Genomic DNA, 16,250 nt, shown 5'->3' with positions numbered 1-16,250 from the left:
GTATTGGCATCGCTACTCAACATGTAAAATCAATGCAGAGCAGCCAATAGAAATTTGAGCTATATATAGCCGAAACAGTACAATTACAACTCAGGAAGTCATTATCAAACTGTATAGTACCCTGGTCAGACCACATCTTAGCTACTGTGTTCAGTTCTGGTCACCAAGACAGAAGGGAGACATTCAAGCAGTGGAGGCAGTACAGAGAGAGCCACAAGGCTGATCCTTGGTCTTAGAGGTCTGTTATGAGGAAAGACTGCAGAAACTTGGACTTTTCAGCTCTAAAACAAAGAGTCTGAGAGGCAATCTTATCGTGGTATATACAGTTTGAAACGGTATGGACAACGTAAATTGGGATAATTACTATAAGTTCAATTACATGAGAAGCACAAGGGACCACAGGTTCAAACTAGGTAAATTTAGAACTGATATCAGGAAACTCTTCTTCACACAAAAAGTGATCAACACATGGAATGGACTCATGATTGAATAGAAGAATCAATTAGATGCTGCAATGAAAGACTTTAAGGTCATTCTAAAAGATAAACTAAGATGGCCTGAATGGTCTTTCCCCTCATCCATAATCATCTTGTGATCCACCTCAAGCTCTGGGCCCTTAATTTCAGCTTTGGGCACAATCGGCAATTGGGCGCAAATTGCACACAAAAATTGCACTGGCTGGGTTTTATTGCGAGTTTCTGCTAAAATGCATTAGTATAATCACAAATGTAAAATCTTCCATGAATCAGTGCAATCCAGCAGCTCTACACAGTGTAATTGTTTATTCTTTTTTTCCCCAATAAAAAATATTCATTGATGTATTTAAGAGTAGTAACCTGGGGCAATTTTATTAATACAGCTGAAAATGGGTTTATCACAAACAATAACCATTTTTAGTAAGAATGTCTAGTCCTCCACCTGTGAGTAATCTGATTTTAAATCACTGAAAATGACATTTTTAAAAAAAAACTATACTGAAGCATTTATTACCTTCATTGGTGTACACTAGTCAGTTTCTTAGTAAATTAAACATTTTTTAATATTTAAAAACATGCCTACTAGTGCCTGTGCACCTAGGAAAACTAGCTTAATTTTAAGACTCTCCTCGAACGGCCGGAGGCAAGGTACAATTGGCGGAAACTCGCCATCCTTGTTGTTTTGATCGGGGGAGTGGCCAGTTTTGTGGACGGGGACGGCTTTAGCAAGATTTTTTTGAGCCAGTGCAAGACATCGCGGAAACTCAAATTACGCTAGGTGTAAATCAAAAACCATAACAACATAAGAAATAGAAGCAGGGGTAGGCCATATGGTCCCTTGAACCTGCTCCGCCATTTATTAAGATTGCGGCTGATCTTCAACCTCAACTCCACTTTCCTGCTCGATCCCCATATCCCTTGATTCCCCTAGAGTCCAAAATAAACCAGCACAATCTAGCAGAAACTCGGTCTTGATGTCCACCAAGTACCCATCGACTGTTCAAAAAATAGAATTCTGCTCTATTCCTTTTTTGAATACTTTAACTGAGGCAAGGAGACACAATCTGATGACAGAAAACCTGGATGAAATACCCTTCAGATCATTATCGAAGGCCATAATCCAAAGTCGTGCTGTGTTTAAAGCTCACTCTCAATATTTCAAAACTCTGCAATTTGGAATAATAGAGCCTTATCATTTGCTCCGTGAATGCTACAAAGCCCTTGTCCATCATAGCACTCCCTTGCTAGAGAGCAAGGCAGAAGAGTCGTCAACATTCCATAGCAGGGCGGGCCATGAATGGAGGCACAGACGAACCTGCAGCAGCAAAAGTATGAAAAATTGATAAACCTATTGAGTCTAATGGCCTTTTCTAGCTTTCAAAAATAATTATTCAAATTTGTTGAGGACCACAGGTGGCCCAAGAGCTGAATTATAAGTACCATTGGAATACATTGACTGATACAATTAGATGGAAGATGGGTCAACAGGTACTAGATGCAAATGAAAGAAAACAAAGTGCAGGCATGCAGATAAAGGCATTCTGTTGATCTAGAGAGATTCTATCAACCAAGTTAACTCAACAAATTTTTTCACAAGAGATCAGTGACATTGTATTTCATTCTAGGGGTACAAAAAAAATCAAAAAGGATGTATACATGCTTGGCATTATTAAGACTTCAGTAAAGTGTAATAATATAAACATTTTGCACACCCAAGCCTGGAATTTCCTTCATGGGTACAACCTGGAAGTTAGACCTGAAAATGCACCCATTCCATCAATGTCAAATTCTCTCAAATTTCCTGCGAACCTCATTAGAATTCACCCGAATGTAAAATGGGCATAAATCAGCATAAACTATTTATTCTTTAAGTATGAAAATTAAAATTGCAACTCATTTAACCATCATTTATGCACACTAGATGCAGCATGATTAAGAACATGCAATCGGGGAAGCCTTTCAATTTTTAATGTGACTTAAACTGATGACATAAAAATGCAAAGAAACAAAAACTGTAGAGGTGTGTGGATAAATCTTTTTAAAACCCTTAAAAAAATGTAGCAATAAAACACCAGAAAAATGATGGTTTCCTGCTACGCCTGAAAATCTGAGCAAGCGAATTTTCAGGAAATTGTAACTTGGGGGCAAGGCCGTTATTAAGGGGTGAGATGCGTTTGGGCAGAGAGATCAATGGACGATCATAAAAGATAGAGGAGATTTGGGTGTATTGTACCTGCGCCCAAAATTCCACAATCTTTTAGGCCATATACTTTATTTGCAGCCGATGGCGCAAATATGCAGGAAATTCCAGACCCTACAACTTTCTGACTAATTTGATTGAATTTTTTGAGGGGGTGACTAGGCGTGTGGATGAGGGTAACGCAGTGGATGTGGTATACATGGATTTCAGTAAGGCCTTCGATAAAGTCCCGCACAGGAGACTGGTCAAGAAGGTACGAGCCCATGGAATCCAGGGTGCCTTGGCACTTTGGATACAAAACTGGCTTAGTGGCAGAAGGCAGAGGGTGATGGTCGAAGGTTGTTTTTGTGACTGGAAGCCTGTGGCCAGTGGGGTACCACAGGGATCGGTGCTGGGTCCCTTGCTGTTTGTGGTCTACATTAATGACTTGGATATGAATGTAAAAGGTATGATCAGTAAGTTCGCTGATGATACAAAAATTGGTAGGGTGGAATACACAATGAATGGGAGGACCCTAGGCAAGACAGAGGGTCAGAGGGATCTTGGTGTGCAAGTTCACAGATCCCTGAAGGCGGCGGAACAGGTAGATAAGGTGGTAAAGAAGGCATATGGGATACTTGCCTTTATTAGCCGAGGCATAGAATATAAGAGCAAGGAGGTTATGATGGAGCTGTATAAAACACTGGTTAGGCCACAGCTGGAGTACTGTGTGCAGTTCTGGTCGCCACACTACAGGAAGGATGTGATCGCTTTGGAGAGGGTGCAGAGGAGATTCACCAGGATGTTACCAGGGCTGGAGCGCTTCAGCTATGAAGAGAGACTGGGAAGATTGGGTTTGTTTTCCTTGGAGCAGAGGAGGCTGAGGGGGGACATGATTGAGGTTTACAAAATTATGAGGGGCACAGATAGGATGGATACTAAGGAGCTTTTTCCCTTCGTTGAGGGTTCTATAACAAGGGAACATAGATTCAAGGTAAAAGGCGGGAGGTTTAGAGGGGATTTGAGAAAGAACTTTTTCACCCAGAGGGTGGTTGGAGTCTGGAACTCACTGCCTGAAAGGGTTGTGGAGGCAGGAACCCTCACAACATTCAAGAAGCATTTGGATGAGCACTTGAAATGCCATAGCATACAAGGCTACGGACCAAATGCTGGAATATGGGATTAGAGTAGACAGGGCTTGATGGCCGGCGCGGACACGATGGGCCGAAGGGCCTCTATCCGTGCTGTATCACTCTATGACTCTATAACTTTCACTGGAGATGTGAAAGCACTCAGTAATACAATTACTGGATTTTAACATTCCAAACCTGGGTTTGGACTGGAGAGAATTTTACACTGTACAACACTATAGTGAAGTAACAGGTCTGCCACTAGTAGTGGTAGCAGCAATTTGTGACAATGAATCAAGAGTATCAACCTACATTAAAGTAAATAAGCTTGGTGACAATAAGCTTAGCAAGGAACCAGACCTCCAGTTGGACTGACCAGCAATTTCCAAAAAAGTCAAGCTCTCCTACAACATGGTGAACCAAAACATCTCAGAGGTCTCAAGCCCATGGCATTTTAATAAAAATACAGTTTAAAAGGAAGTCATAAAGACACCAAGAAAAGTTTGACCATTGGTGCAGCAAGATCTGCACTTCGAAGCATCACTGTAGGATCTCTAGGGAAAGTGTATTTTAAAAAAAGCAAAGATAAAAAGATATAGAGCACACATATTACAATACATTGTTGTTTGACTTTGTGACATACTTTATCAAAGAACATCACTCCTACAAGCACCTATATAGTTGTGATTTTTAAAAATGTATGTCACTTAAAAGGCAACAAAAAAGATAAATATCAAGCCAAAGGTTCAAATTATACATAACGGTGAAAAATGTATGAAATAAGCCACAAAAATAATAATTCAAGCAATCTCAAGGGCAATTAGGGGTGGGCAATAAATGCTGGCCTCGCCAGCGACGCCCACATCCCATGAACGAATAAAAAAAAAATGAAGTAGATTTTCCTGTTATTGAACTGGGGGGGTACTAGATTGCCCAGGCTCAGTGAATACAGCAAATCGGGCACAGACGAGTGCTGGTCCCTAATTGAGCCCAATCAATTTTCCGTCCATTCATTTAAATGGATGAAAATTGGGCAGGCTCCCTTATGGGTGCACATTCTATTCTGTCTGATTTTCCTGTATTCACTGCACCCAAACATCCAATACCCCCAGGCAGAGGAACATGAAAACCTGCCTCAACATATCCATATTACTGTAAAAAAGTAAAATGAAGTACAAATCTAAATAAAACTACTCTTAATTCTCATTAAGTAATTTTGAATTATCAGTTAATTCAAATTGAAATCATGCAAAAATAGCTCCTGTTTTGCTTTATTTAAATTGTTAATCCAAATTGTTTGTGAGCAAAAACAACTTAGAATTAACAGGACTTGAATGTACACAGAAAAGTATATATATCTACTCTTAATTCCAATTATGCAATAATTCATTTTTTGGGGGGGGCTTTAAATAACACAAAGTGGGAATTTATGTTTTCATTTGAATTACTGGATAATTTGAATTTTAAATTGCTAAAAATAATTTAGAATTAGTTTGTAGCACACCAAAGTAAAAAAGGTATTTCCTGTATTATTTCAAAATAAAACACCACAGAGGCAGTCGACCACAAGATAAGACAAAAAAGAGGCAATCCAAAAAATTAAGTACTTAAACCAAAACTAGATTACAATCCTACATTGGCCTTCTCCACTACCATAACCTCCTCCAGCCTTACAATCCCTCCTCAACTCTTGGTTCCTCTGAATCTGGACTCTTGTGCATCTTCCTCTTTCTTCACCTCACTGGCAGCAGTACTTAGAGTCTCAGTGGTCCCACTCTCTAAAATTCCCTCTCTCGACACTGCGCCTTAAAAGCCACATCTTTGCCCAAGCTTAGTCTCATCTTGCTTTCTTTCTTTGGCTTAACATCTGTTTTTCAAGCACACCTCCGAGCACCTTAAGACTTTTTCTACATTATTAATATGCTACATAAATGAACGTTGTTGGTTCCCAAACTTTTCTGTTCAGGAGATTCCCTGAAAATACTGACACGCTTCCAAGAGCCCCCACCATCCTATCTTCCAAAAGACAGCATTAGCTACCCAAACAAAACCAGTGTTTTGCTGTAGATAACATTTTTATTAGTATAGTATAACAGAAGCAACATGCCAAGAAGTCAACAAATACAGAGTGATACAGAACTAGAGAAAGTGAAGAGTCTAGGCACCCCACATTCAAAGCCGATGAGCGGGGAACGTGACAGAAAAAGGAAGCTACAGGCAGAGTGCACGAGTGGAAGAGTGACAGAGTCAGACACACACAGACACAGAGAGATAGCATCAAAAGGAAGCAACAGAGTGAACAGAAGAAAGCGACAGACGATGCATGTAAGCAAGGAGCAGGCAGAGACAGAGCGCAAGCCAGAGACAGCGAGACAGAGAGGCAGAGAGCGAGACATGGGTGGAGTGGAGAAGGAGAGAAACCTACATACACAAAGATTAGAAAGTGACAGAGACAAACAAGACACAGAGCGAGACAGAGACACACACTCAGACAGAGAGAATGAGAAAGACACAGAAAGCGAGCGAGAGAGAGCCATACACAGAAACAGACAGAGAGAGACGATGGAGAGAAAACACAAAAAGAGTGAGACAAATACTGAGAGAGACACACACCCACATACAGAGAGACACACTGTGAGAGGGAGAAAAAAAAACAAAAAGAGTGAGGCAGAGTTACTCATGTAGAGACACAACACAGATGTGCAAACGCAGACACACCGAGAAATTAGAGACAGAGATAGAGACATACACACACTCACAAAGACAAAGAGTAAGGGAGAGATACATACTTGTGCAGTGACACGTGTTAACACAGAAGAACAGACACAACCATAGTACACAAGAGAGACTGCAGAGTCAGACACACACAGACACAGAGAGATAGCATCAAAAGGAAGAAACAGACAAAGACAGAGTGGCACACATGTAGATTAGGAGCCACGTGCACATACTCGGGTAAGGATGGCGCTCACACAGGAGAGACAGAGAAACACGTGCGCGCACACAGACTGGAAAGGAACAGAAAGGTTGAAAAAAAGAGGGAAAGAACCAAGAAAGCATCAGAAAGAAACCCGCAATGACACTAAGAACGATTACCCGAACAGCTCTGCCAGACTCATGTTCAAGGAACAGTCCACAAAAGCTCTGGAATTCCCTCCCTAAACCTCTCCGCCTCTCTCTCCTCCTTTAAGCCCATCCTTAAAACCAACCTCTTTGATCAAGCTTTTGGTCACCTGTCCTAATATCTCCTTATGTGGCTCAGTGTCAAATTTTGTCCGATAACGCTCCTGTGAAACGCCTTGGAATGTATTACTACGTTGAACACCATATAATACCAGCTTAACCACCTAGAAGACACGGAACTACATTGGATTTGTAAAGTGTTAAGATGTATGATGTACTGAATTAAGTGGACAGCCTTAACTGAAACTTGGAAAAATACAATCAAGAGTGCTCACAGGCTGCCTGTTAATAATTGTTCTTTAACATAATCATCCATGGCCTTGATCACTGTTATTTAAGCATATTAACATAGGAACAGGAGTATGCTCGTCAGAGCTTTGAGCCTGTTCAGTTAGGTCATAGCTGATCTGTATCTCAACTCCATTTACCTGCCTTTGATCGAATCCCTTGATACCCTTACCTAACAAAAATCTATCGATCTCAGTCATAAAAATTTCAATTGATCCACAGCCTTTTGAGGGAAAAGAGTGTTCAGATTTCCACTACCCTTTATGTAGTGCTTCCTAATTTCACTCCTGAATGGCCTAGCTCTAATTTTAAGATTGTGCCCACTTGCTCTGGATTGCCCCACCAAAGGAAATAGCATTTCTACATCTACTCTTATCAAATCTTTTTATCATTTTAAATACCTCAATTAGATCAACTTTCAAAACTTCCAAACTCAAGGGAATACAAACCAAGTTTATGCAACCTGTCCTGATCATTTAACCCTTTAAGCCCTGGTATCATTCGAGTGAATCTGCACTCTACCCCCTCCAAGGCCAGTGTATCCTTCCTGAGGTGCGATGCCCAAAACTGAACACAGTACTCCAGATGGGATCTGACATAGGCTTTGCACAACTGAAGTATAATTTCTTCCCCCTTGTATTCCAAACCCCTTGGGATAAAGGCCAACATTCCATTAGCCTTTTTGATTACTTTTTGTACCTGTGCTCTAGCTTTTAGCGATGTGTATACATGGACATCTAAATCCCTTTGCTCCTACACAGATAATAACCAGCACGGCCAGTAAATGCACTACCTGAACAGGGTAAATATATACACACACATCTATCTACCAATTAATATATTGAAAGTCTTGCGTATAGTACACACTTACAATAGGTTTTAATATGTTGTTCTCAGAATATGGGGGAACGCTGCTAAAGCTGCACTTATTGCCGGTCCCTTGTTGCCCTCAGGTAGTGGTTGTGGGTCTTCTTGACCTGGAGTCGCAAATGGCGATGCGATTTCATGCTCGTTTTTATAACTGAGTGGCTTGCTAGGCAACCTCAAGTGGCATTTAAAGTCAATCACATAGTGTGAGATTGGAGTCACGTGGTGGCCAGACTAGGTAGCGGTGACAGGTTCTCTTCCCTGAAGGACAGTTGTGGTTTTACAACAATACAGCAGTTTGTGCCATCATACCAGATTTATTTATTGATTTCAATTTCACAATTTCTCATGGTGTGGTTTGAACTCATGACTTCAGGATTGCTAGTCCAGTACCATAACCACCACATTACCATTCTTTAACATAACCTACATATAGTCCTAGACTTTTTAATTATATATTCATTCTTGGGATGTAGACATCACTGGAAAAGCTCGGATTTACTGCCCATCCCTAGTTACCGAGAAAGTGGCGGTGAGCCTTCTTGAACCGCTGCAATCCGTGTGAAGGTGCCCCTACAATGCTGTTAGGTAGGGGGTTCCAGGATTTTGACACAACAATGAACGAACGACAATCTATGTCCATGTAATGATGGTGTGCTACTTGGAGGGGAACTTGGAGGTGATGCGTTCCCATGCACCTGCTGCCCTTGTCCTTCTAACCAGTAGAGGTCTCAAGTTTGGGAGGGGCTGCCGAAGAAACCTTGGTGATTTATGCATTGCATCCTGTAGATAGCACACACTGCAACAAGGTGCGCCGGTGGTGCAGGGGCTGATATTTAGGCTGGTGGATGTGATGCCGATCAAGTGGCTGCTTTGTCCTGGAAGGTGCCAAGTTTCTTGATTTTTGTAAGTGATGGAGGAGCTTTGGGGAGTCAGGTAAGCCACTTGTCGCAGAATATCCAGCCTCTGACCTGCTCGAGTACCAACGGCATTAATGTGGCTGGTCTAGTTGAGTTTCTGGTCAGGATGTTGATGGTGGAGGATTTGGAGATTGTAATGCCCTTGAATGGTCACTGGAGAATTTTCCCCCTGATCCCCTTGAATGTTATCAGAATAACTTGGTGCCACACTCAAGTGAATGCTGCCTTGATGTCAAGGACAGTCACTTTCACCTCACCTATGGAATTCAGCTTGTGTCCATGTTTGGACTAAGGTTGTAATGAGGTCTGGAGCAGAGTTGTCCTGGCAGAATCCAAACAGAGCACGGTGAACAGGTTATTGGTAAGTGCCGCTTGATAGCACTGTTGACGACTCCTTCCAGCACAATACTGATGATAGGGACGGGTGGATTTGTCCTGCTGTTTGACGACAGGATGTACTTGGGCAATTTTTCATATTGTCGGGTAAATGCCAGCTTTGCAGCTGAACTAGAATAACTTATGATGTGGAGATGCCGGTGATGGACTGGGGTTGACAATTGTAAACAATTTTACAACACCAAGTTATAGTCCAGCAATTTTATTTTAAATTCACAAGCTTTCGGAGATTTTCTCCTTCCTCAGGCAAAGGAGAAAATCTCCGAAAGCTTGTGAATTTAAAATAAAATTGCTGGACTATAACTTGGTGTTGTAAAATTGTTTACAATAGAATAACTTAGTTAGGGGTGCAGCTAATTCTGGAGGTGTTCAGCATCTCAGCTGTTGTTGAGACCCAAAGCCTTTGCTGCATTCAGCTTCTTGATGTCATGGCTGTGAATCAAATTGGCTGAAGACTGGCATCTTTGATCACGACGACTTTACAAGGGCAAAGAAGGATCATCCACTCTGCATTTTTGGATGAAGATGGTTGCAATTTCTTCAGCCTTGTCTTTTGCATTCATGTGCTGGGTTCCACCATCTTTGAGGATGGGCATGTTCGTTGAGCCACCTCCTCCCATTAGTTGCTTAATTCCAGACTGGATGCGACAGGGTTGCAGACCTTGGACCTGATCTGCTGGTTCTGTCCATAGCATGCTGCTTCCGCTGGTTAGCAGGCATGTCGTCCTGTGTTCTAGCTTCACCAAATTGGCACCTCATTTTCAGATAAACCTAGTACTGCTGCTGGCATGCTCTTCCACACTCCTCATTGAACCAGAGTTAGTCATCTGGCTTAATGGTGATGGAGGAGTGAGGGATATGGCAGGCCATGAGGTTACAGATCGTGGTGGTATACAATTCTGCTGCTGCCGCCGATGGCCCACACAGATGCCCAATTTTGAGCTACTAGATCGGTTCTACATCGATCCAATTTATTTGCACGTGACACGATGGATGGGGACCTCAGCATGAAGATGGGACTTGGTCTCCAAAAGGACTTTTGTTATTGAAGCATATTAATAGGCAGTAAGCACACCACTGGCAACTAAACAGGATCTACAGATACACTAACGTATAACACCATATATCGATCAATAATTTAGCACAAGTCTTTGCGTAGAGTACCCACTTCCTGTCACTTGTCACACTTTCCCAAGCACACTTTTAATATAAACCAGTACTGTTACAAAACAACCAATCCTCCAACAATGCCACAGCCCCGCTTGCTTGTAATAATATATGTATAAAAACTGACAAGAGATGTAAAACCAATCTCTTAGATTTCAGAATATAAATCAAGAGCCCGCAACAACAAAAAGATCTTTTTTAATATATATATATATATATAAACAAGTCGTGTGTACACAAGACTGAGCATATTTACAGCCACATGTCGTTGTGTGCAGCCTTCAAACAGCCCTCCCTTATCCACCCCAACTCAGTAATAAACAGAGGGGAGGGGGAAGGAGAGAGGGGAGGCCTGACACTTAGGCCACAACTTACCCAGAGAACAGCAGCAAAGAGGGAGGCCAACAACCCCGCTGAGGAGGAGGAGGAGAGGAGAGGAGGAGGGGGGGGGTTGTAGAAAGAGGCTCCTAAAACTCTTAATCCCGTTTTAATTCACTGCAGCAGGATGAAGGGAGGGAGGGAGTAAAAAGCTTTGAAGCGAACAAGATTTATATGAAATATGTTATTTCAAGAAAAAAAAATAAACGAGATAATGTTAAAAAAAAAATTTTTTTTTACCTCACGTCAACCACGTTTAAACCCCTTTCTCTCTCGCTCGCGCTCTCGAGCGGGCGGACGTGCGCGCGCGTGCGCACACACACACAAACGGACTAAATTCTCCGACGACGGCGAACAAATCCCGCCCCCTCTGCCTCGCGCTCACTGGACAAACGGGCAGTTTAACCAGACCGGAAATACGCTCTCTCAATCCGATTGGCTGCGCCGCACGTCAATCGTCAATAGGCGGGTGTGTATATGTGTGTGTGTTTGGGGGGGGGGGGGGGGGAGGAGGGAAAGAGGGCGCTCGCTCGCGCGCGCGCGCGGTTGTTTTGGTTGGAGTGGGTGAGGGGAGGAGGTGAAGGGCGGGATGACGTCAGCACGCGGCCGCGTTAAAGGCCACGCCCCTCCTCCTTGGCCCCGCCCCACTTTTAATTTTCTTCTGTTGTCGTCGTCGTCGTCGCGCTCGCTGGCTGGCGCGCGCGCGCTCTCTTTTCGTCATCCCCTCCTCTCTCCCGGTCCGTTATTCGGACACCGCGCGACGCTGGGATCGGGACCGACGGTTGATTGCACATTTGAATCTTCATCAATCGCTTGGTTTGTGACCGGGGGGGGGGGGGGAGAAACGGTTTAATCCCTCCGCTGGCGGCGTACTCTGAAAAGGAGCGGGGCGCTTGAGGTTGGACTGATTCTATTGGTTAATTTGCATGTCAATCATCCAAGAAGCCAATAGGAACGAGAGACAAAACAACGTGGACGAGCCTGATTGTGGTCCCGCCTCCTCTGCACCCTGATTGGTGCGATAACGCCCACCCCTGAGAACATGAGCGCTATTTCGATTGGCTGCGCAGTCTGTCAATTACGACGCTCTCCTGCGCCCCCCATTGGGCAATAAGTGACATGGTTGCAGATGTCCAAAGTGCTGAGATGGCCAGTCCGGCCCCCTGGTGGGAAGTACAGGAATAGGTGGGAGACCTCAAACAGTGGGGGCCACTGAAATTTAAATAATTGTCCCTGTCAACATACAGGTGCAGCAGGTAATCCGGAAGGCGAATGGAATATTGGCCTTTATTTCTAGGGGGATGGAGTATAATTCAGGGAAGTCATGCTCCAACTGTACAGGGTGCTGGTGAGACCACACCTGGAGTACCGTGTACAGTCCTGGTGCCCATATTTAAGGAAGGACACACTTGCATTGGAGGCAGTTCAGAGAAGGTTCACTAGGTTGATTCCGGGTATGGAAGGGTTGTCTTATGAGGAAAGATTGAACAGGTTGGGTCTACACTCATTGGAGTTTAGAAGAATGAGAGGAGATCTTATTGAAACATACAAGATTCTGAGGGGACTCGATACGGTAGATGCTGAGAGGATGTTACCCCCTCATGGGGGAATCTAAAACCAGGGGGCATAGTCTCAGAATAAGGGGTCGCTCGTTTAAGACGGAAATGAGGAGGAATTTCTTCTCCCAGAGGGTGGTGAATCTTTGGAATTCTTTACCCCAAAAAGCTGTGGAGGCTGAGTCATTGAATACATTCAAGCCTGAGTTAGACAAATTTTTGATCAGCAAGGGAGTCAAATGATATGGGGAAAGGGCGGGAAAGTGGAGTTGAGGTAAAAATCAGATCAGCCATGATCTCACGGAATGGCGGAGCAGGCTCGAGGGGCCAAATGGCCTACTCCTGCTCCTATCTCTTATGGTTCCCATTGATTTGCATACTTGTGTGCAAGGAGGACTTTGATGCTTCAAATCTGGAACTCTCCCCCAAAAAGCTGTTGAGACTAAGAAAATTTTGTTGGGTAAGGGTATTAAGGGATACGTGGGTAGATGGAGTTAAGATGCAGATCAGCCATGATCTAATTGAATGGCGGAACAGGGGCTGAATGCCCTCCTCCTGTTCCTGTGCAGAGAACTCTGAGGTAATGCATTTTGAGAGAAAGACTAACAGCGAAACAACTTAGAATCATAGAAGTTTACAACATGGAAACAGGCCCTTCGGCCCAACATGTCCATGTTGCCCAGTTTATACCACTAAGCTAGTCCCAATTGCCTGCACTTGGCCCATATCCCTCTATACCCATCTTACCCATGTAACTGTCCAAATGCTTTTTAAAAGACAAAATTGCACCCGCCTCTACTACTGCCTCTGGCAACTCGTTCCAGACACTCACCACCCTTTGAGTGAAAAAATTGCCCCTCTGGACCCTTTTGTATCTCTCCCCTCTCACCTTAAATCTATGCCCCCTCGTTATAGACTCCCCTATTTTGGGAAAAGATTTTGACTATCTACCTTATCTATGCCCCTCATTATTTTATAGACTTCCATAAGATCACCCCTAAACCTCCTACTCTCCAGGGAAAAAAGTCTCAGTCTATCCAAGCTCTCCCTATAAGTCAAACCATCAAGTCCCGGTAGCATCTTAGTAAATCTTTTCTGCACTCTTTCTAGTTTAATAATATCCTTTCTATAATAGGGTGACCAGAACTGTACACAGTATTCCAAGTGTGGCCTTACTAATGTCTTGTACAACTTCAACAAGACATCCCAACTCCTGTATTCAATGTTCTGACCAATGAAACCAAGCACACTGAATGTCTTCTTCACCACCCTATCCACCTGTGACTCCACTTTCAAGGAGCTATGAACCTGTACTCCTAGATCTCTTTGTTCTATAACTCTCCCCAACGCCCTACCATTAACGGAGTAGGTCCTGGCCCGATTCGATCTACCAAAATGCATCACCTCGCATTTATCTAAATTAAACTCCATCTGCCATTCATCGGCCCACTGGCCCAATTTATCAAGATCCCGTTGCAATCCTAGATAACCTTCTTCACTGTCCACAATGCCACCAATCTTGGTGTCATCTGCAAACTTACTAACCATGCCTCCTAAATTCTCATCCAAATCATTAATATAAATAACAAATAACAGCGGACCCAGCACCGATCCCTGAGGCACACCGCTGGTCACAGGCCTCCAGTTTGAAACACAACCCTCTACAACCACCCTCTGTCTTCTGTCGTCAATCCAATTTTGTATCCAATTGGCTACCTCACCTTGGATCCCGTGAGATTTAACCTTATGTAACAACCTACCATGCGGTACCTTGTCAAAGGCTTTGCTAAAGTCCATGTAGACCACGTCTACTGCACAGCCCTCATCTATCTTCTTGGTTACCCCGTCAAAAAACTCAATCAAATTCGTGAGACATGATTTTCCTCTCACAAAACCATGCTGACTGTTCCTAATCAGTCCCTGCCTCTCCAAATGCCTGTAGATCCTGTCTCTCAGAATACCCTCAAACAACTTACCCACTACAGATGTCAAACTCACCGGTCTGCAGTTCCCAGGCTTTTCCCTGCCGCCCTTCTTAAACAAAGGCACAACATTTGCTACCCTCCAATCTTCAGGCACCTCACCTGTAGCTGTCGATGATTCAAATATCTCTGCTAGGGGACCCGCAATTTCCTCCCTGACCTCCCATAACGTCCTGGGATACATTTCATCAGGTCCCGGAGATTTATCTACCTTGATGCGCGTTAAGACTTCCAGCACCTCCCTCTCTGTAAGATGTACACTCCTCAAGACATCACTATTTATTTCCCCAAGTTCCCTAACATCCATGCCTTTCTCAACCGTAAATACCGATGCGAAATATTCATTTAGGCTCTCACCCATCTCTTGTGGTTCCGCACATAGATGACCTTGTTGATCCTTAAGAGGCCCTACTCTCTCCCTAGTTACTCTTTTGCCCTTTATGTACTTGTAGAAGCTCTTTGGATTCACCTTTGCCTTATCTGCCAAAGCAATCTCATGTCCCCTTTTTGCCCTCCTGATTTCTCTCTTAACTCTACTCCGGCAATCTCTATACTCTTCAAGGGATCCACTTGATCCCAGCTGCCTATGCATGTCATATGCCTCCTTCTTTTTGACTAGGGCCTCAATCTCCCGAGTCATCCAAGGTTCCCTACTTCTACCAGCCTTGCCCTTCACTTTATAAGGAATGTGCTTACCCTGAACCCTGGTTAACACACTTTTGAAGGCCTCCCACTTACCAGACGTCCCTTTGCCTGCCAACAGACTCTCCCAATCAACTTCTGAAAGTTCCTGTCTAATACCATCAAAATTGGCCTTTCCCCAATTTAGAATTTTAACTTTTGGGCCAGACCTATCATTCTCCATAGCTATCTTAAAACTAATGGAATTATGATCACTGGTCCCAAAGTGATCCCTCACTAACACTTCTGTCACCTGCCCTTCCTTATTTCCCAAGAGGAGGTCAAGTTTTGCCCCCTCTCGAGTCGGGCCATCCACATACTGAATGAGAAATTCCTCCTGAATGCACTCAACAAATTTCTCTCCATCCAAGCCCCTAATGCTATGGCTGTCCCAGTCAATGTTGGGAAAGTTAAAGTCCCCTACTATTACCACCCTATTTTTCTTGCAGCTGTCTGTAATCTCCTTACAAATTTGCTCCTCAATTTCCCGTTGACTATTTGGGGGTCTGTAGTACAATCCTATCAAAGTGATCTCTCCCTTCTTATTTTTCAATTCTACCCATATAGACTCCGTGGGCGAACCCTCGGATATATCCCCTCTCACTACTGCCGTGATGTTCTCCCTAATCAAGAACGCAACTCCCCCTCCTCTCTTACCTCCTGCTCTATCTTTCCTATAGCATCTGTACCCTGGAACATTGAGCTGCCAGTCCTGCCCCTCCCTTAGGCATGTTTCAGTAACAGCTATAACATCCCAGTCCCATGTACCCGTCCATGCCCTGAGTTCATCCGCCTTGCCCATCAGACTTCTTGCATTGAAATAAATGCAGTTTAATCTGGACTCCCCTTGGTCTTTGCCCTGCTTTCTCAGACCACCTGTCCGGTCATGTTTTGTACACTCTCCCTTACTGCCTTTTGTTTCTGTCACCACTTTACTTCCCACTGACTTCCTGCACCGGTTCCCATCCCCCTGCCACTTTAGTTTAAACCCTCCCCAACAGCACTAGCAAACACTCCCCCTCGGACATTGGTTCCAGTCCTGCCCAG

The 16,250-nt window shown here is 43.7% G+C and overlaps 1 protein-coding gene across 4 annotated transcripts in view; it reads right to left on the bottom strand.

Moving 5' to 3' along the window:
* LOC137313832 (polyadenylate-binding protein-interacting protein 2-like) overlaps positions 1–11,327 on the bottom strand; it is a 79,058-nt gene extending 67,731 nt beyond the window's left edge. Inside the window, exon 1 of one of the 4 annotated variants that reach the window (XM_067979751.1) lies at positions 11,225–11,327. The gene's annotated coding sequence lies outside the window, so the exon portion shown is untranslated. Of the gene's footprint in view, positions 1–10,981; positions 11,098–11,224 lie in introns of those variants that run through there. The other 3 variants (XM_067979608.1, XM_067979651.1, XM_067979742.1) reach the window with 3 other exon arrangements.
* Between the last annotated feature and the right edge of the window lie 4,923 nt (positions 11,328–16,250).

Source organism: Heptranchias perlo, chromosome 1, assembly GCF_035084215.1.
Source record: "Heptranchias perlo isolate sHepPer1 chromosome 1, sHepPer1.hap1, whole genome shotgun sequence".
NCBI classification, from domain to species: domain Eukaryota; kingdom Metazoa; phylum Chordata; class Chondrichthyes; order Hexanchiformes; family Hexanchidae; genus Heptranchias; species Heptranchias perlo.
Note: the sequence above shows the minus strand (reverse complement) of the source record. Positions and strands in the feature narration are given on the sequence as shown.